We start from the raw sequence: 21,966 nt of genomic DNA on the forward strand, positions 1-21,966 counted from the left end.
GTATCTTTTGGCTTAAAAAAATCGTCACTACTTCTCTTAGGTTAGTCAAGATACTTACTGAGTACATGGGGTCAGTTGTATTCATACTACACTTATGCACCTACGTGCAGATTCTGGAGCTGAGTAGCTATGAAGATGGAGCTTTGTATTGGAGGCGTACTTGCGTGCCAGATTCATGCTACCTTCTGTCTATGGTACCTTAATATTTAATTTATTTTTATGTAACTCTCAAACTAATGTTGAATATATTCCTTTCACCAACTTTGTAAATCTAAACCATAGTAACTCATGACTTGTACTAACAGTTCTCAGGTTAGTTGTATTGAACTCTTTCGAAGTTTTATTAATATTATTGATGATTTCTCACTATAGTAGTGACTTATAGTGTTTGGCTTACCTAGCGGGTTGGGTCAGGTGCAATCACGACATTGATGGGATTTTGGGATGTGACAAGCTGGTATCAAATCTCTAGGTTCATCCATTCTACGAGTCATGTGCAAGTTTCTAGTAGAGTCTTGCAGATCAGTATGATGACGTCCATACCTATCTTCGAGAGGCTACACGGAAGCTAAGAAACTTCCCTTCTTTCTCCCCTTATCATGCGACGTTGTTTGAACTTGAAGCTAATCTCTTCGACTTCTTCCCACTCGTCCATATGTGATGTTGAACACTCAGTATCAGTGTACACCGACGGCTTGTGATTTTGTGTATAGGATACAAAGGTAAATGGATGCTTGATCATCGTCTCGATGTGTTGTGCAATTTCGGGATGTAGATGCATTGATAGATCTTTCAATTATTCATTTGCAGGATGAAGCGGATTCTTGTATATTGTTAGAAATTGTAGACTTGGGAAGATTGATTGAGTTAATTGCAGTTGTAACCATGGTAGGTTCATAGAGAGATGTCGGTTCGAGGCTAAGAAGGTGGGCTATCTCCTACGGGGGTGGTCTGAGGTTATGTGATCCCTACAATGTTCTATGAAGAGTTTTATTTCTATCTGATAGGATGTATATGCTACAATTAGAGTCTGGATCCATTGAGGAAGTTCGCACGACTGTCACAAAGATCAAGGTGTACTTGGAAGATGATTTCGAGTGTTTATGACTAGTTTATGTGAGTTTATGAAGTATTCAGCTGATTAAAAGTCTGAGATCGGGGTAGGCACAAAGGAAGGGTATTGTGGGTTACAAATAAGGTATTATATGTCTTCGAGCCAAGTGGGGGAGTCTGTTATTGACAATCGGATTGCATGGTCATATGTTATATCGGTTTCTGGATTAAGAGATGCTTGTGGATTAGTAATGACTTGAAGAGGATGACTTCGAGGGTGACTCGATCAAGGAGATTGTGGGGTGCGTGATGTACTATACTCTATGGGTACATGGGAGTCTTGCAATGATTCGGGTGTGGTATTCATTGTGGATGAAGAGTGCAAGGAAAAAGGAATTGCTTGGTTACTTCTTTTGGATGTTCATATGCTAGTGGGGCACAGGTTGTTCAATATGTATTGGCAGCGTATGGAGCAGAGTGGATGACTATCGAGAAGGTCCTAATGGATTTAAGATTCATATATGGTATTTAAAGATTTTAGGATTTGTGTATGGATAGGAATTGATATTTGTACTAGATTATGCCTAGACTTGTGGTACTTCTATATCATTATTCACTCCACATGGCAGTATTAGCGAGACACAAGAAACGGCTTCGGATTCGATGAAGGTCCCTTCAGAGAGAGCATTTTGGAATGAGTTAGTTTTGGGTTTGGCAGTCTATGTGACTTGGTTAAGTTAGTGGGAAATCATTATTGATGATTTAATTATGTGCAAATGGGTTCCAAAGATTTTGCGATGGTTTGGCCACAACCTGTGGTTGATGTGCTCTACAGGCATGGAGAGTCTGTTATGTGTTGTGATTTTGTTCTACGAGATTAAGTTAGTAGAAGGTTTTCGGTTTATAGGATGTTTATCCTACTTGTGAGTCAGAGTTGAGGATGGGATCCTCGTGTTTTCATATGATAGCATGATAGAGGTGGTGTGCCATGTGGGATTGAAATTTTATGGGCAATGCTGTGGTTCGATTTTGAAAGTAAGGTCATGAGTTATAGATGGCATGCGGGATTTTAGATGTTTAGAGAATGTTCATATGACCTTGTATCGCCTAAGAAGGGTGTGCATATTAGGAGACGCAATGTGTTTTTGACTTGCGGTTGCTTGACTAGTATTATGATAATCGCCTAGAAGTTGACTATTGATGTTCAGGTTTTTGCTACGTGGCCTAGAAGATTTATGGAGTATTTTCTGTGAGATGATTATGTATGAGTGAGGTATTAGTTATAGAATGGTGGAGTTGGGATCGGACATGGATATTCATGTATTCTTAAGGTTTAGAGACTGGATGTTCTCAAAGGTAGACTATTCCTTGGTTGTGGACTGTGAAGATATGTTAAGCGTTCGCCAGCTGATGGTGTGTGTTATGGATAGGTTAATATGGACTTTTGGAAGGTTATTTACCTATTTTAAGACGATAGGGATTGATTTGGGGATCCATTGGTAGGCCTAATGAGAATGTGTATTCGGCATCGGATCGAGTTTGCTCACTCTTGCGCATCATTTACTGTGGGTGTGTCATCGTACGGAAAGGATGTTATTTGCACATTGATTTATTTCATATGTTGCTCTCTTATGCTATGACGGGTTGTGAGACTGCTTGACTATTCACCCGCATGATGTGGTTCTGTTCAGTCCTAGTGGCGATATTTAGAGCGAGATGGATCTTGGGATGTTAAGTTTCTTATTGCACCATAGTCATGCTTTTCCTATCTGTAGTATATTGTGCTATCCGTTTCTCTATGGTTATGGTCATGCATTTTACGTGTTTGTTGTTGATACATATGTGGTTATTGATTGTGAGCATTATGGCTCGATAGGTATTCCATGCGAATCGATATGTTTGGACCAGGCTATGTGTCGTAGTGGGGTTATGTTAGGATGATATTCTTTGTTGTTATTTCATGTGTTTTTCTTCTCCCTTATGGGATGGATTCATAGTATGGTACTGTTGGGGTTGTACCTGTTGGACTTGTCGGATAGTTCTCTCATTTGGTTCTCTTTCCATCTTCAATTATATTCGAGTTGTTGCTTATTGGGTGCAGATTGCGTCATATGTGGCTCTAGGTGGCATGGGGTGTTACATGTATGTCAAGCAGCTTGTACTAGGGGAGATGAGGTTATTGGACCTGGAAAGCAAGCAATTGAATTGGTAAAGGTATGTTTGGAAGAATAATGTCATCAATCATCTCAGAATTTGGCACTGGTCCTTGTCGGGCGATAGAGCTTCATGGCTTGTTGACCTAGAGAGTGGTTATGCGTTTCTACATGTATCTTTCTTCATTAGCTGTGTTGCGAAGGTTTAGAACTAGGTTTCATATGATATGAGGTATGTTGTTGGTACCGAATTTAGTAACGAGAAGTTATTACAGTGTGAAGATATTACTATGAGTATATGAGTTATGTGGTACACCGTGTGATTATACCTTGGAATATGGTTATGGCATGATATAGCTTGTTTAGACTTATACAGTGTATAGATGTGAGAATCAGGTCTTATAATAAATTCCGGATATTGGAGATTGAGTTCTAAGGTTTATGGAAGTTGAAGAAACAATCTTCAGTTAGGTTGTGTTGACGCGCTTATATGGATTGAGGTGACGTGCAATCACTCATAGATATGTGTATGGTAAGTTTATGCAGTGATTTGATGGCTTACAAACGAATCTTGGCACGTTCGGGGATGAACGTATGTTTAAGTAGGGGAGAATATAACGACGAGAAATAGCATTCCGTCTGGTGGTTTGAGTTCTCGAGTAGCTTAATATGATATATTACAAATTGCATGCTTGATTGGTTTGGTTCCGGGATGATTTTAGAGTGATTTAGAATAATTAGTTCTTATCTTAGAAGCTTAAGTTGGAAGTGTGGACTAAGTTTGACTTTTGTGTATCTGACCTCAGATCGGAGTTTTGATGGTTTTGTTAGGTCCGAATGGTGATTTTGGACTTAGGCATATGTTCATATTTCGATTCGGAAGTTCCTATAAGATTTTGACTTTCATTTCCAAAAGTTAAAAGTTTGAAGGTTTGGAGAGTTTATAAGCTTGACCCATAGTTGACTTTGTGTTTATGGATATCCGTTTGAGATTTCGAGCCTTGGAATAGGTTCGTAGGTGATTTGTGACAGGTGCAAAATTTGGAGTCATTCTGAGTTGTTTAGACGTATTCGACGTAAGTTTGGAATTTGGAAATTTGATATAATTCATTAAGATTGAATTGAAGTGCGATTCGTGATTTCGATGTTCTTTAAGGGGATTCGAGGTCTCGAGTAGATCCATGTTATGTCCTGGGACTTATTGGTATGTTCAGACAAGGTCCCGAGGGGGCTGGGTGAGTTCTGCATCGGTTTCGGATGGTTTTGGCTTGGTTGAGAATGTTGGTACTTTTGTTCTCGCATTTGCAAGGTATAGGTCGCAAATGCGACTATCGCATTTGCGAGGTTTCTTTCGCAATTTCAAATCTGGGCGAGAAGGGTGATCTTTGCATTTGCGTGATGGGGGTCGCATTTGCAAGCAGTAGTGGTCTGCATTTGATGAGCTTAGTGTCACACTTGGGACATTGGTCTGTGGAGGAAGGCTTCACATTTGCGAAGCATTTGATCACTTTTGCGGATAGGCGGCTATGTTGGGACCTTCGCACTTGCGAAGGGTTGTGTCGCAAATGCGACATTGACTGGGCAGGCTGGGTTCGCAAATACGAGTCGTTGGACGCATTTATAGGGGGTCGCAAATGCGAAACTTGCAGCTGATACTTTGAGGACATTCGGGGTTTGAGCTTATTTTATCATATTTTAAGATTGGGAGCTCGGATTAAGGTGATTGTTGAGATATATATATATATATATATATATATATATATATATATATATATATATATATATATATATATATATATATATATATATGTGTGTGTGTGTGTGTGTGTGTGTGTGTGTGTGTGTGATGTTTACCACTTGGATTGGGTAAGTGTTCATCACTCGGATTTGATTATTATTCATGATTTCACCTTTGATTTTTGGCATTTGATAGTTTAATCTAAAACATAGATAGGTGGTTTTTGGCAAAACTTTTTTAAAGTGAATAATTGAGTTTTAAACATCGATTTGGAGTTGGAGTTGGATAAAAGTTGTATGGTTGGACTCGTATTCAAATGGGATGTCAGAATTAGTGACTTTTATCGGATTTTGGAGTGCAAGCCCGGGTTGACTTTTTGGTTAACTTTGGGTATTTGATTAAAGATTCGACCTTTATCGTTTGGGTTTGATTTCTATGGCATTATTCGATGTTATTGAGTTATATTTGGCTAGATTCGAGCCGTTCGAAGGTCGATCCGCGCGGGAAGGCATTTTATAGTATTGATTTGGCTTGATTTGAGGTAAGTGTCTTCCCTAACTTTGGTTGAGGGAAGTTTTTCTACTAATTGATATTGTTTGATATATGTGGGGGTGATGTATATATGAGGTGACGAACGTATATATATGTGCCATGGGCATTCATGTTCGAGGTAGATTCTAGCTTACTCTATGCCTTATTTGGTTGTGTTTACTTGATTATATGTATTATTTAACTAATCGATTATGTGAGTACAATAAACCATGCTAGAGGAAGTTGAGGCTATTGGTATCTTATGTTGTACATGATGAGAAAATCTTGAGATTTATGTTATGCTTGCCTCGGAGGTAGATACACGCATGTTATGAGCACACATTGGTACTTGTTCTTGTGTTATGCCCTGAATAGGACGTGTGCACTCTGTGAATTATATGTGATCCTTTGTATGACTACTTGAACTTGATTTCTATATTTGATTTTTCCATACTCATGTTTTATATGTTGAACCCCATTCACGCTTTTGTTGATTATATCATTGTGTACTTTATTGATAAGTTATAAGGGTATGCTTCTTGATGATGATTTGTTATTTTGAGTCATTGTGATTGTGGCACATGTGGACATATTGGGCGGATTGTTGGGTGTTGGCACGAGATTTCTATCGTACTATTGTTATTGACATTGTTGTTGTTCTTATAGGAATATTATTGAACTGGAGAGACAAGGCAAAATATTGTTATTTTGTCAGGTGGGAGCGACAAGGCGGGATATTATTAAACAGGAATGACAAGGCAGGATATTGCTATTTTGTCAGGCGGGAGGAACTTGGGGGATATTGTTATTTTGTTAGGTGGGAGCGACAAGGCGGGATATTATTTTTTTCAGGACGAAGTGATACGAATGGCTATTGAGGTTTTGTTGTGGGTATGAGGTGCCATATGTTTATGTTTCTATTTGATGGCTTGTTGTCTAAACTGAGTGTTGCCTTGATTTTGCAAGTGAATTCTTTATGAGTTGTCATGAAATTTACATGTTTTTATGTTGTATCTAATATGTTGATCTATGCCTCTGCGTTTATTTGGTTGCCAGGATGGGATTACTTGAGTTAAGTTGATATCTTATGTTTCGTTGAGTTGTTGGTAGCGTAGGGAATTGATGTAAAACAAAGTTTTCACAATGCACTGATGCATTTGATTCTCGAAATGTTCTCTTAAGCTTGTTATTTGGTAATTGGTACGAAATCAGATCACGTTGGACACCTTTACTGGTGATACTCTTTATTCTGTAACTGTCTATCTAGAATATTTTCTTTGTATTATACATGTTATTGAGTTGTACAAGTTCTGCAAAGTGAGTATTTTTTACTTTAAAATCTCGTCACTACTTCTCTGAGGTTAGTTAAGATATTACTGAATACATGGGGTTGGTTGTACTCATACTATACTTTTGCATCCTACATGCAGATTCTGGAGCGGAGTTGTTGTGAAGACGGAACTTTGCATTGGAGGTGTACCCGCATGCCGGATTCATGCTACATTTGTTCATGGTAGCTTAGGATTTCATTTCTGTTTATGTAACTCTCAAACATATGTTGTATTTATTCCTTTCATCAGCTTTATAAATCTAAATCATAGTGACTCATGATTTGTATTATCAGTCATCGGGATAGTTGTATTGAACTCTTTCGCAGTTTTATTAATAATATTGATAAATTCTCATTATAATAGTAACTTATACAATTTGGCTTACCTAGAGGATTGGGTTAAGTTTCATCACGATAATGGTGGGATTTTGGGTGTATACCAAAACAAGTAAAGAAAACGAGAGACATTACCAAAAATGAAGCTATTATTCACGACCCAAATCTAGAGTTACATGACTACAAATTATTCTGTCAGTTTTGACTTGGAAATCAAGATGTTATGAATACTCAGTTCAAATTTGAGCTCGGTCCGATAAAAGATGAAGCGGAATCAAAGTTTAAAGTCGGTTGCTCAAGATGATTTTCCTGCAAAAGAATTTGCACACCCTCTCTCCTATTTTTGTTGAAATTGGTTGTTATCTCTCTAACCCCAAATCAGACCTAAAAGGTCTTTTAGTATATGGGCCAGAAGTAAAAGTGGACGGGTCCAAAATGGATGGGAAAATGTATCTCAAAATCCAACATAAGATAGCCAAGTCTGGACATAGATGTTTTGGCTACTTTTTTCAAAAAAAAATGAAAAATATTGTTTGTTCGTGGAGTATGATCAGTTTATAAAATAAATTTGAAGACAAATTTTCAAGTTCCAAAAACTGGTTTATGCTAGTTTTTGAGTAAAAATTTCTCTTCTACTCATAAAACTTCAATAATTTTTCAAGTAAAATACATATCAAAATACAACTTCAACTTCCAAAAATTATTTTGCAGCACAACTTCAAAAACTCATTTTTTTAAGTTTCAACAAAAAATTTGTCAAAACGCTAGCTTAATTGTAGTTTTACTTGGTTCTCAAATTTGGACTATTGTGCAAGCTCCAAATATAAGCGAGGTATAGGCGTTAGCCCATTAATATCTACAGGCATTAAGACAACTTCTTGAGACTAAATGGACTGAGGCCCACAAAAATAGAAAACTTGATGGATTCTGTCAGTTTGAGCTAGAATGGATAGGAATAAAAATTAAAATGGATCTGCTTATAGTTTAGTTAACCTTTTTGGATTAACAAGTCTGAAGTAACCTTCGAACTTGGATCAAGGTTCATCTTAGTGTACCTAATTTAAGATTATGCTGAACTTCTTTAGTCTTCAAAATTGTTCATTTTCACTTCACTTACTATAGGAGTTGCAAAAAGGTTAGGGAAAATTATGTTGGGAGAACAACTATTCCAAAAAGTTTATTGTGTTGGAGGAGTAGCAGACAGCCTGAAAATCTAACTGAGATACTTGAAATAAGAGATGTTTATTATTTTTGGGTCTTTTGTACTAGTCGTTAGACTATCTAGTCCTATACTTTGTGCAAAGTGACTTACTATGTATGCTGGGAGGATTTAGCCATTCGTTAATTAGAAAGAAAAACTAACCACTTTCTTTTGGAATCTTAATATTTTCAACTAACTCCAATCTCTTCAGTTTATCTGGACAAAGCCTGTCGTAGAGGCAGCAAACAATTTCTGGAATGGCTAAAAATGTAATGTTATACGAAGTGCTGATTTCCTGCTATTTGACCCTTTGCTAAAAGGGTGAAAATAGCGCTGGAGTTTTGTAAACAGTCGAAATCGAGCTCGCTTACGACATGGTAGGTTAGGCTCGGAACATGACAATCAAGGGCTGAAGAATGACCTCGAGTCCCACCGAGTTAGAACCCGAGGTTCAGAACGCATGCCGTCGAGAACATTAATTCTGTGATCCCGGAGTTGACCTTAGCCCCGATCGAGCTCGAAGAAACATTGTTAGCATGACTAACAGAAGACCAAAATATCTATGACCGGTCGAATATTACAGCGGGAATCTCAGCGTGTATCAGTAAAGAACTGGCAATCAGCTAATCAAGGGATTTTTACCTTTTATAGAATTGTACCTAAAGTAGGATTCCTCTACTATATAGGGGTCCGGTAATTCATTGGGGACATTGTAATACGCATCCCAAAGCAATACATTGTTATTATTACTCTTTAAGCTCTTGTTCTTCTGTATTCTGACACCGATTGAAGCGTACCTAGCTCGAGGGTGGCTAACCTTCCAAGGCTGGTACAATTCAATTCATGTGGTTTGCATTTACTTTGTCATTATCTATTTCAATTGCGATCTAATTTATCATTTTGTATCAAGTTAGTCCACGTATTCTTAAAACCACTTACAAATTCAATTGTTATCCGATTTTGAGGGTAAACAACTTGACGTCCACCGTGGGGCTAAGGATAATAGTGGTTATTTGAAACAAATCTCCATAACACACACTGCTTTACACTTGTTCTTTGAAGTGTCTCTAATTTCAGGTTAAAACACAAAATGTTAAACTCTCAATCAGCAGCACCCCTGCATGTTGACAATATGTCCGGTCACCATGGTGAAAATAACAACGTAGCCCCCGGTGATGAGATACCGCTCGTTGGTCACATCGTAATTCCGGTCGCGGACCCGATTGACGCTAATTCACATGTGGCTATCGACCCAAACCTGCCTACCGACCTCGAGAATAGCGTCTATGGTGGAGCCCGATTGGGGTCTCAAAATACACAAAAACACTGGAGGGTACGGGATCGGTTTACGGGTGATCTTCGAAATACTACATGCTCAACATGCAGTTATAGCTCTGTTGCAGAACCAAATCCACGCACCGAGCAGAGTTGAACCCCATCCATCCCGGGAAGTCACCCACAGGGATGAACCGGTCACAGACAGGTCGAATGAAAATGAATCGGGGACTAACCCCGAGATAATAAAAATGCTCGAGTACTGACAAAACGGATAGAATCAGGGGAGAAGAAAATCAAAGCTAATGACAAAAAGGTGGAAACCTACAATTCCAGGGTCATCCAAATCCCAAGAGCACCACTGATATTGAAAGGCCTATATTCCAAGATGTTCGTGCAAAAACCTTTTCCTCTAAGCGTGGCTCCGAAGTCGATCCCTAAGAAATTCGGTATGCCCGAAATTCCTAAGTATAACGGAACGCCCGACCCAAATGAGCATGTAACCTCCTACGCATGTGCCATCAAAGGGAACGACTTGGAGTATTATGAGATCGAGTCTGTCTTATTGAAAAAGTTCGGAGAAACCCTATCAAAAGGGGCTATGATATAGTATCACAACATACCTACTAATTCTATTGACTCATTTCCTATGTTTGCAGATTCTTTCGTGAAAGCACACGCCGGGGCCATCAAGGTCGAGACCAGGAAGTCAGACCTTTTTAAAGTAAAATAAAAGGATAGAAAGATGCTCAAAGAGTTCGTGTCCTGGTTTCAAATGGAATGAATGGACTTACCACCGGTCGCTGATGATTCGGCCGTTCAGGCTTTCACCCAAGGAATCAATATTCGGAGCTCATTGGCTTCATAGCAGTTGAAATAGAACTTGGTGGAATATCCGGCCGTCACTTGGGGCGATGTACATACCGGTATCAATAGAAACTCAAGGTAAAAAATGATCATCTTGGGGCCCCTTTCGGGTCTGTATATCCCGTCAGAACCATCGACAGAGTCAAGAGAGACATCGCTGTGAACCGAGATCGAACAGGGATCGGTATCAGCCGTATAATGGAGATCGAAGAAATAGCGGGTCCGGGCATAACTTTATGAGAAATGACAGAAGAAGTGACCGCGGTCAGAGCAACCGGGGACTCAAGAGCAGAAACACCTTCGATAGGCCCATCAGGCCTAAAGAAGCACCGAGGTTATCGAAATACAACTTTAATGTTGATGATGTCGCCATTGTATCAGCTAACAGACGCATCAAACATACCAAATGGCCTCGACCTCTAAAATCTTATCCAACCCAAAGGGATACTAACTAGATATGTAAATATCATGGCACTCACGGCCGCATAACGGGGGATTGCTGACAGTTGAGAGAGGAAGTAGCTCAACTATTCAACAACGGGCATCTTGGAGAATTCCTGGGCGACCGAGCAAAGAATCATTTCAGGAATAGGGATTCTAACAAACATACCGAACAGAAGAACGTAAACACATCATTAACATGATCATTGGTGAGGTCGATGTCCTTCAAGGACCGATGTTGAAGCGCACCAAAGTGTCCATCACGAGGGAAAAATGAACCCGAGATTACATACCGGAAGGAACCTTGTCTATCAACGACGAGGAAGCGGAAGGGATCATGCAGCCCCACAATGATGCATTGGTAATATCTGTACTCATAAATAAAATTCGAGTTAAAAGTGTGTTAATTGATCCAGGTAGCTCGGCCAACATCATACGATCTAGGGACGTGGAGCAGCTCGGTCTACAAGATCTAATCGTGCCTGCAGTCCAAGTTTTAAACAGATTCAACATGGCAAGTGAAACCACTAGGGGTGAGATACCATTACCGGTGAACACCGTCGGGACCATCCAGGAAGTTAAATTTTATGTGATCAAAGGAGACATGAGGTACAACGCTTTGTTCGAGTGGCCTTGGATCCACAACATGAGAGCAGTGCCCTCGACACTGCATCAGGTATTGAAATTCCCAACACCCAGCGGAGTCAAAATAGTTTATGGGGAATAACCAGCCGCCAAGGAAATGTTCGCGATCGATGAAGAGATCCCAACATCCACAATCTCAACATCGGAGGATCCGAACCACATGGTCAAATACGTGGCCAAATAGCAATCACTAATACCAACCTCGATGGAATCAAAAAAACAAGGAGTAGACGAGGATGATGACTACGGGGTCCCCAGATCTTTCATAGCCCCGATGACTCCGACGCTACAAAATCAACGGTCGAGGAACTAGAACAAGGCGTATTGAGTGAACACCTACCCGATCAAAAGGTATACCTGTAGCGAATGAAGATTGTTTTGCTTGATCCCACCTTGAAATGACAGGGATCCCGCTGGAGATAACCACTCACAAACTAAGCCTGGACCCGAAGTTCCATTCGATCAAGCAGAAGAGGAGACACCAGTTCGAGGTCAAACATGCTTTCATCAAGGACAAGGTATCTAAGCTCCTTAAAATAGGGTCCATTCGGGAGGTTAAATACCCGGATTGGTTAGCAAATATAGTAGTAGTCCTTAAAGTGGGAACAAATTAAGAATATGTGTAGACTATAAGGATTTGAATAAGGCATGTCCCAAGGACTCTTTCCCTTTGCCCAACATTGATCGCATGATCGACGCCACGACCGTCCACGAGATCCTCAGTTTTCTCGATGCCTACTCCGGGTACAACCAAATACGGATGTACCCGGGTGATCAGGAAAAAACTTCCTTCATCACTAAATACAGCACATGCTTCTATAACGTGATGCCATTTGGGTTAAAAAATACTGGTGTCACTTACCAACATCTAGTAAACCGGATGTTCGAGGAACAAATAAGAAAATCAATGGAGGTTTATATTGACGATATGTTGGTTAAGTCCCTGGGAGAAGAGGACCATTTAAAATATTTGCAGGAAACCTTCAGCATATTGAAGAAATACAATATGAAGCTGAACCCAGAGAAATGTGCGTTTGGAGTTGGGTTTGGAAAATTCCTCGGATTCATGGTATCCAACTGGGGAATCGAGATCTGGGCTTCTACCCACTTGGAAAAATAGTCAGTCATAAACAATATAAATTGGGCCTTACCGGGTGCCCACGGAAGGGGGCCAACGATATCCATTCCCCACTTCATGAATGGCCATGGTGACAAAACCGAATACAGTAGCTCCCCGGGCTGATAAATCATCGGAGCGTGTCTTTGACATTCATTATATCTTCGTATGAACTCCTTCACATTCTTTTCCATATCGATCCAGTAGTAGCCGACTCTGATCACTTTTCAAACCAATGATTTGGCGCCTGAATGATTTCCACAAGTACTTTCATGGATTTCCCTCAAAACGTAATCGGTATCCCCTAGTCCTAGACATATCGGGTGTGGTCCATCGAATGTTCTTCTGAATAGGGTTCCGTCTTCGAACATGCTAAATCGGGCTGCCTTTGTACGTAGGGCTCTCGATTCTTTTGTATCCGAGGGAAGTTTTACAGTCTTAAGATATTCTATGTATTTATTTATCCAGTCCCAAGTTAGGCTCATTGAGTTAATATCGGCATGGCCTTCTTCCACTACCGATCTCATAAGTTGTACGACTGCCCCCGAGTTGAACTCATCGTCCTCGATCGATGACCCCAAGTTAGCAAGGGCATCAACCTCACTGTTTTGATCCCGAGGTACGTGTTGTAAAGTCCATTATTTGAACCAATGTAATGTTACCTGCAACTTATCCAGGTACCTTTGCATTCGTTCTTCTCTGACCGCGAACGTCCCATTAACTTGGTTTACAACAAGGAGGGAGTCGCACTTGACTTCGATCACCTTTGCTCCCAAGCTTTTGGCTAGTTCTAGACCTGCAATCATGGCCTTATATCCGGCCTCGTTGTTAGTCAATTTTATAGTCCTAATAGATTGTCTAATTACATTACCTGTTGGTGGCTTCAATACGATGCCAAGTCTGGACCCTTTTGCGTTCAAGGCTCCATCCGTAAAGAGGGTCCAGATCCCCGAGGAGGCTCCTAAGTTGATTAATAACTTTCTTTCGACAGGTATTAGGGGCGACGTAAAGTCGGCCACAAAGTCTGCCAAAATTTGGGATTTAATGGCGGTCTGGGGTCGATATTCAATATCGTACCCACTGATTTCCACAGCCCATTTGGCCAACCGATCTGAGATCTCGGGCTTATGCATGGCATTCCTCGATGGGTAAGTAGTCACAACACATATGGGGTGACACCGGAAGTATGGTTTTAGCTTTCTTGAGGCGCTTAGCAAAGCGAGCGCCAACTTTTTTAGGTGAGGATACCTAGTTTCGGCCTCACCTAGGGTCCTGCTAACATAGTAAATTGGAAATTGTGTACCTTGCTCTTCCCGGACCAGGACTCCACTTACTGCTATCTCCGATACTGCCAAGTACAAGTATAGGTTTTCGTTTGTCTTTGGCATGTGAAGTAGTGGCGGGCTCGATAGATACCGCTTGAGTTCCTCCAAGGACCGTTGGCACTCTGGGGTTCATGAGAAGTTATTCTTCTTCTTTAATAGTGTGAAGAACAGGTGGCTCTTGTTGGAGGACCTCGAGATGAATCGCCCTAGGGCAGCTATGCGCCCGGTTAATCTTTGCATAACCTTCACGTTGTCCACAACCGTGATATCTTCGATCGCTTTGATCTTGTTGGGGTCGCATCATATGCCGGTTCGGAATGTCAGACGAGATCGTGTGCGACAATGGGAAATAATTCGTCGGCAGCAAAGTTAGCAAGTTTTTCGAAGATCAGAAGATCAAAAGGATCCTATCAACACCCTACCACCCTAGTGGGAATGGACAAGAAGAATCGACCAACAAAACCATACTCTAAAACCTCAAGAAGATATACAAGTCTAAGGTTCTGATATACGGTGTTGAAGCTCTAATACCAGTCGGAGAACCAAGTCTAAGGTTCTAATATACAACCAAGGAATTGAACGATAAGGCTCTGAACACCAGCCTAGATCTAGTAGATGAAAGATGCGAAGCAGCCCTTGTCCGGTAAAACAGCGGATCGAGAGATATTACAATCGAAGGGCCAACCTTCGACATTTCAATGTTGGGGACTTAGTGTTAAGGAAGGTCACACTAAACACCCGGAACCCAAATGAAGGAAAGCTGGGGCCGAACTGGGAGAACCTTATCAAATTATCGAGATCACCGGTAAAGGATCGTACAAGCTCGGAACACTGAACGGTGAGAAACTACCGAATAACTAGAACATAACTCACTTGAAATGATACTACTGTTAAGGTACGACCCCATTCATTTCCTTTTATTTATTTACATTATGAACTAACACTTGCACGCAATCATCAAAGAACGATATAATCTTTAGGCTTGAAATCACGCGTTGCACTCTTTTTCCCTTGAACCGATTTTTATCCCAAATGGGTTTTCCGGTAAGGTTTTTAATGAGGCAACAGTAAATTGTGCTAACTTAGAATTGAAGGCCGATTACGAACTAGTATCGAAGATCATGACAACAGTATTCGAGGCCTCTCTACACTCGGCCCCAAACACTGGGGGGGAATCACCCTCGGATAACTATTTTAGGAAGGAAGGAAACTTTATGATTGAATGTCTCGACTAGATTGATAGGATTTAATGTAAGGGCTAAACAGTTAAATGAACCGTGCCCGCATAGACTACTCGAGCCCCGGCAAAAAACTTATACACATGTGTAACTATTACACACAAGAATAAAAAGAAGTTTCTACCTTGCGGATAAATATCATGTCCCTTAAGAATTTCTTTTTTTTCTTTTCCTCTTAAGGAATTTCTTACATTCGATCCACTAAAGGTATCGATCCCAAGGTCTGCCTTTATCCGGGTTCAAATGATTACTCCCAATTGGGGGCTGCCATCCAAAAACAAACTCAGACGGCTCGGGCTATCGGAGCCCCAGGGCACGAGACCTATTAGGCAGTGCCCAAACCTTAAAGGCTTCGGCCATCCCCATTCGGAGACTGTTATCTTAGGCAAGCCCGAATAATTCAGGATAACAAACCTATTAGGCAACACTCGAACTAAAGTCTACGGTCATATTAAAATGGCTCAGAGATGTCCGAGACCCGTAGCAAAACATACGGCCTTTAAAATTTCATAACCGGTTTTAAAGGCTACCTTCGGCAAACTATAATCTAAAAAAACATATGTACTTTGGGGAAAACGTTTCTGGTCATACTGAACGCCCACAATGCCTTAAAGAAAATAATGTCGAAGGCGAGGCCTGTTCGAACCTTCGAACATGACCTAACTATTTTATGCTAAGGCATTTCGATCTTTGGAAAAATAAATAATAAATTAAAGGAAAACAAAATTCTTAAACTATCGAAGGGTAAAACAAGCCTTGTATATTATATACAATATTTACAAAGGCCAAATGGCCTAAACAAAAAATACAAAAGTACACAAGTACAAAAAACAAAAAAGCAAAACATTTCTACAAAGGAGTCTAAATAGCCCTGTCTTCTCCACCCCCAGGTCCATCGGAACCCTCGGAGTCTTCTTCTTCTTCTTCTTCTTCTTCTTCTTCTTCTTCTTCTTCTTCTTCTTCGGGGTAGGCTAACTTCTTGGCCTTGGCCTCGGCCTTGAGCCCCTTAGCGGTTTCTTTATCGGCCGATAGATCGAAAACCCGAGCAAGAACCTCCTTGAGGGCCTCTCTTCGCGACTGCCGCTTCTCATAATCAACAATGTCCTTCAAGCGGTCCTGGGCCGCCTCGGCGTCGGGCTTATATTGGGCCAACATCTCGTCGACATCGGCTTTAACCACCACGACCGCCGACTTGGCCGGTTCAAGTTCCTTGGCCATAATTTCTCGCTCAGAGGTGGTTGAGCTTAGCTGAGACTGGAGTTGTTTAACCTTTTTGGCTTCACCTCGACCTTTTCTTTTGCCGCTCTAAGCTGGGCCTCAGCCAAAGCCAGCTGCGACCGAGCAGTCTTCTTTTTTGAGGCCAGGCAGTCCATCTTGCCCCTCCATTCGTTGGTCTTGGCCTTGACAGCATCCATCTCAGCTCGCAGCTGATCGACCCAATCGATTTTTTGTTGGACCAGCGGATTCCGATCGATAGTCACCAAGTCTAGTTCAAAATCACTAACCTCAAAGATTTTTACCTCTTCCACTATAATGGCATGTTCTTTCTGAGCCACGTCTAACTCGGCCCGAAAACTCTTGGCCTCTTCCTCGCGTTGCTCACTGAGAAGTTTGTACATATCTCTCTTCTCAATAAGCTCTTTGGCTTCGGCCTCGAGGAGACTCAGCTCTTCTCGATATCAGAGGAAGGTCTCGTGGTGAAGCACCAAGGCCTGCGAATACAAGGAAAAATATAAAGATCATTAAGTAACCAAAGCTAAAAAATGAAAAGGTTTGGTAACACCTTACCCGATTCAATGCATGTTGTGCTTCGTTGAACAAGCATGGAGATTCCACCTCGTTCATATTTGCCTGGTCTTCATCACTCACCAGGCATCGGAGGTAACTAGCTACCCCAATAGACGCGGAAAGGACCCGGGTATCCTCCGGAACAAAGATAATGATCGACCACTTCCGACAGGGATTAGTACTCGGGCACAGAATCGGTTGACTAATCTCAGGCTCGAGCTAAACCCACCTGTCCCCGAAGGTGGACTTCTTCTTGGTACTTCTAAATAACCTAATCTGGTGACATCCTCCGTTGAAATAGAGAGCATACCATCAAAAATGCTTTGGAGGGGATCGTTCACTCCTTGGACCCCTTCATTTGAACGCTCCTTCGTCGCTTGAGCTTCATCGAACATTAATTCCGTGAAAGAAGGCGATCCTATTATATCAACGATACCAAGTGGAGAAGAATCGGCGTCTTGAGGGTTCTCGACCCTCACTGATGTATCGACCTCTTGAGTTTGGGAGGGATTGGCCTCTATCGTCCCCATGTTCGGTTGATGCCTGTTCTTCAGGGACCAATGGCTCCCGGGCCACTAAAATTTCATCCTCTTCTGACTCGTCCCTGAGTCGGTAGAGGGATTCTGAATGAAGTATTCGGGAGCTGGATGTTTCTATTGTCTTGCGGATCAGCCTCCTCCTTGGTTTCTTTTTATCCGAGCTCGGAGAATTCGGACCCCTTTTTCTCTTCTTCTTTTAACCCTGTTTTGGAGCATGGGACTCAGTGGGAAAATCGTCACTACCGAATGGGGGCCTCATTTGGACATCCTAGAGTAAGTGATAAGTAGGGATTTTGACTGCTTATTTGCTCTCTTTTACTTATGTTTTAGCTCAAAAATGCTTAAAGATATTTCCGAGAACTAATGAAATATGCTTTCTTGCAGGAATATTGGAAAACGAGCCAAAGAAATGAAAATCAACTAAAAAGGAGTAAAACTTGGACAAGAACCAAAATAAGGTAAAAGGGACCAAAGTGCGGACCGCATAATACTGTGTGCAGCCGCAGACTCTGAAGAGCCACTGTCAGAATTCTTTCACAAAGTGTGGACCTCACAATTATTGTGCGGTCGCAGAAGACAAGGTTCAGAGAGATGTGTTTTGGGGACCTGAAGATATGCGTACTGCACAATTGTGCGACCGCAGAATGCAAAAGTGCGGCCGCACTCATAAATGTGCGCTCCGCAGAAATTTCCCATGTCCAACCTAAGATCATGAGTACGACCGCACTCAGAAATGTGTGGTTCGCACAATCAGAGAAAGTGCGACTGCACCCCAGATTTATGTGGCCGCAGAAGACCACCATATCAGGTCATCTTCAAAGTGCGGACCGCACACAGAATTGTGCGGCCGCACAACCTCCGCATGGGCAATTTTGTCCGATAATTTTAGCTAGGTATAAATAGATCTTTTTGTCATTTCTAAGTTAAGTTTTGAACTCTAGAAAATAGATAACCATTTTTCTTTACTGTTTTGGGCAACTTTGTAATAGTTTATCATTTTAACATTAGATTTTCTTCCCTTAATAATCTATTATGAAATTTATCTTAGTTTCTTCTTTAATTTCTTCATTTCCTATGAGTAGCTAAACCCTTAGCTAAGGTTATGACCCAACCCTAGTATGGGTATCTAATGGGTGATTGATTTAGGGCTTGTTTATGATTGGGTATATGATATTTAGCCTAGTTCTTGCTTGAATTTAAGGATTGATGGTTGCAAACATTGATTCATGCCTGATTGAATTAGTCTCTACTTGAGAAAGAGAGACTAAGTCTAGGAAAACTTGGCTAACAAGAAATTGGGGTGAACTCGAGAAATTGATAGCCCTAATTAAAGGGTCGAATCTAGAGATAGTAAGACCCGACTTGAGCATCTATCACTTGTTTCGTGAGATACCCATTTGGACTTAAGAAAGCCAAATTGGGCAAAATCACTCAAACTACTTAGAGATATAGAGTGAGTAATCGCGTGTGATTGCTATGTTGTATCCCATCCAACCAAACATGCACTAAAGCTCTCAATCCGGTAGGTAATCAACTAGGCGGAAGTTACAACCCTAGATCTTTTATCACCTGAAAAACAATAGTACCAAAAACATTGTCCCTTAGCTTTACAATTACAAGCATTAGCATAAAAATTAGAAGTAGAAAAGAAACAACTGAATATGTGGAAGTGAAATCTTGGGCACATCATATACTTAGACTAGGTATGTACCTAATCCAACATAAAGCTCTCTCTGAAATCGACCCCGACTCGCGTTGGGTATTTATAATTGCATCGACCGCCTCACAATCCCAATTAGCGGTGTGAGTTTGGGCAACATCAATTTTTGGCGCCGTTGCCGGGGATCTAAAAATGGACTTAGCTATATATTTGGTTTTGTGTGTGATTTGTCTTCTTTTACTTCTGGGTTACTAACCTTTTTGTGAATCGATTATAGGTACAAAAAAGGCTCTCAACAAAGATCCTCTCGGAAACATGACTTTGGGGGATGTGGGCGTGGAAGATGACCCAGTTGAGGAGGCTCCTCTTGAGCCTCAAGCAAATAAACGAGGTCATCCGCCTCAAGACAACATTTCCGTTCGACCCCCAAATCCACCAAGATCGGCTCCACACCGGGTATTGCCGAATAAAAGGTATTCAAGTGCCATAGTCCTGCCCTGCATTAGGGTGGAAAACTTTCAAATCACAAATGTTATGCTCACATTACTTGAGCAACGGGGATTCTTCACCGGGGCTCCGAATCAAAATGCGTACAAACACTTAAAAGGATTTGTGGACACTTGTTAGGGGAGTAAACAGACCAACGTCTCCGAGGATGCTCTAAGGTTGAGGTTATTTCCTTTCTCTCTACGGGGGAAAGCCTTGGATTGGTTAGAAAGACTGCCAAACCATTCTATCCATACATGGGATGAATTGGCGGAAATATTCATTGCCAAGTTCTTTTCTCCCTGGCATATGGCTACTCTTAGAGACGAGATTATAGAATTCAAACAAAAAACCAATGAGCCTTTGCACGAGATATGGGAGAGGTACCTCACTATGGTGAAAGAGTGCCCGAATAATGACATGACTGAGGCTATGACTCAACAAACCTTCTACAGGGGGATCAATACTACCAATCAATGCGTGGTCAATCAACTTGCTGGTGGAAATTTCATGACAACACCATATGCCGAAGCTTGTGAAATCTTAGATGAAATGGCGGATACTTCATCGGCATGACAAAGTAGAGGAAATGTTCCTCAAGGTGATCCAAATGTGATTCACCTACACAAAGAATTGCATGATCGTAGGCAAGCAATTGCCGAGTTGACCACTATAATGAATCAATTTGCCAAAGCTCAACTTCAACAGGTTCATGGTCCTAAGCAAGTAAATGCAATGAAAGGTTTCAATATGATGGTGAACAAGCGAAGGCAAAAGGGTCAAGAAGTGCAAAACCGTGTGGAACAATTTGTGCAACATGATACTGGGTTTGACCAAGACGAATCATACAATGAGCAAGAGGAAGAAGTGCAATATGTGAATAACTACCAAGGGCAAAGAAACAACTCTCAAGGCCCGAGTCAACAACAATGGCGATCTCAAGGAAATCAAGGAAATTGGAACAATCAAAACCACCAAGGCAATTGGAGTGGTGGTTCCAACAATCAAGGTAATTGGAACAATAACAATAATCAAGGCAATTGAAACAATCAAGGAAACCAAGGAAATTGGGGTGGCAACAATCAAGGATATTGGGGAGTTATTGGAACAATAACCAAGTGAATCGGGAGTCGGGCTTTCAAAGGCCCCTGATGTATCAACAACCAAACAATCCGCCTCCTTATCCATATCAAGGTTCTAGTTCTTCCAACAATGAGATGGGACGGATTGAAAATATATTCAAACAAATGATGGAGAAAAATGTCGACTTCGATGCTCAATTAGCCTCTCACAACACTTCAATCCGCAATTTGGAAGTTCAATTGGGGAAAATCTCGCAAGCTTTAAACACTCGTCCTAAAGGGACACTACCTAGTAATACGGTGGTCAACCTGAAGGGTGGGAACAACACGGGACATGACATGGCCGTAACCACAAGGAGTGGAAAAGGTGGGGAGGCAACAACATAAAACCAAAGAAGAATTGTGGATGATGATGTAGTGATTCAAGAAGATGAAATTCCAAGCGATGTGGTTCAAGATAGTGAAGAAGTGAGAATTAATATTGATGAAAATGTGGAGGAGGCTCAGGAAGAAGTGAACCCATCTAGGGAACACGTGATTAACATACCGGAACCGGTAGTGACAAAGGCCAAGGCACCAATGCTAGGGCCTCCTCCTTCATACCCTCAAAGGCTCTCCAAGCAAAATATCTAGAACCAATTCAAGAAGTTTATTGACATGATGAAGAGCTTATCCATTAATGTTCCATTGGTTGAGGCATTGGAAAAAATGCCCGGTTATGTAAAGTTCATGAAAGATTTTGTGACAAAGAAAAGATCAATGAATTGTGAGACTATCAAGATGACACATCAAGTGAGTGCTATTGTTCACTCAACGGCTCCGAAATTGGAAGATCCCGGCGCTTTCACAATCCCTTGCACTATTGGGAGCACTGATTTTGCCAAAGCTCTATGTGATCTAGGGGCAAGTATCAACTTGATGCCCTACTCGGTGTTCAAAACTTTGGGAATTGGGAAACCAAGACCCACATCTATGAGGTTACAAATGGAGGATCGTACTATGAAGAGACCATTGGGTATTATTGATGATGTGTTGTTTCATGTTGATAAGTTCATCCTTCCAGCGGACTTTGTGATTCTTGATTGCGAGGTGGACTATGAGGTGACTATTATTATGGGTAGACCTTTCCTTGCTACGGGGAAGGCTCTTGTTGATGTGGAA

The sequence above is a fragment of the Nicotiana tomentosiformis genome, chromosome 11, assembly GCF_000390325.3.
Source record: "Nicotiana tomentosiformis chromosome 11, ASM39032v3, whole genome shotgun sequence".
In the NCBI taxonomy this organism is placed as follows: Eukaryota; Viridiplantae; Streptophyta; class Magnoliopsida; order Solanales; family Solanaceae; genus Nicotiana; species Nicotiana tomentosiformis.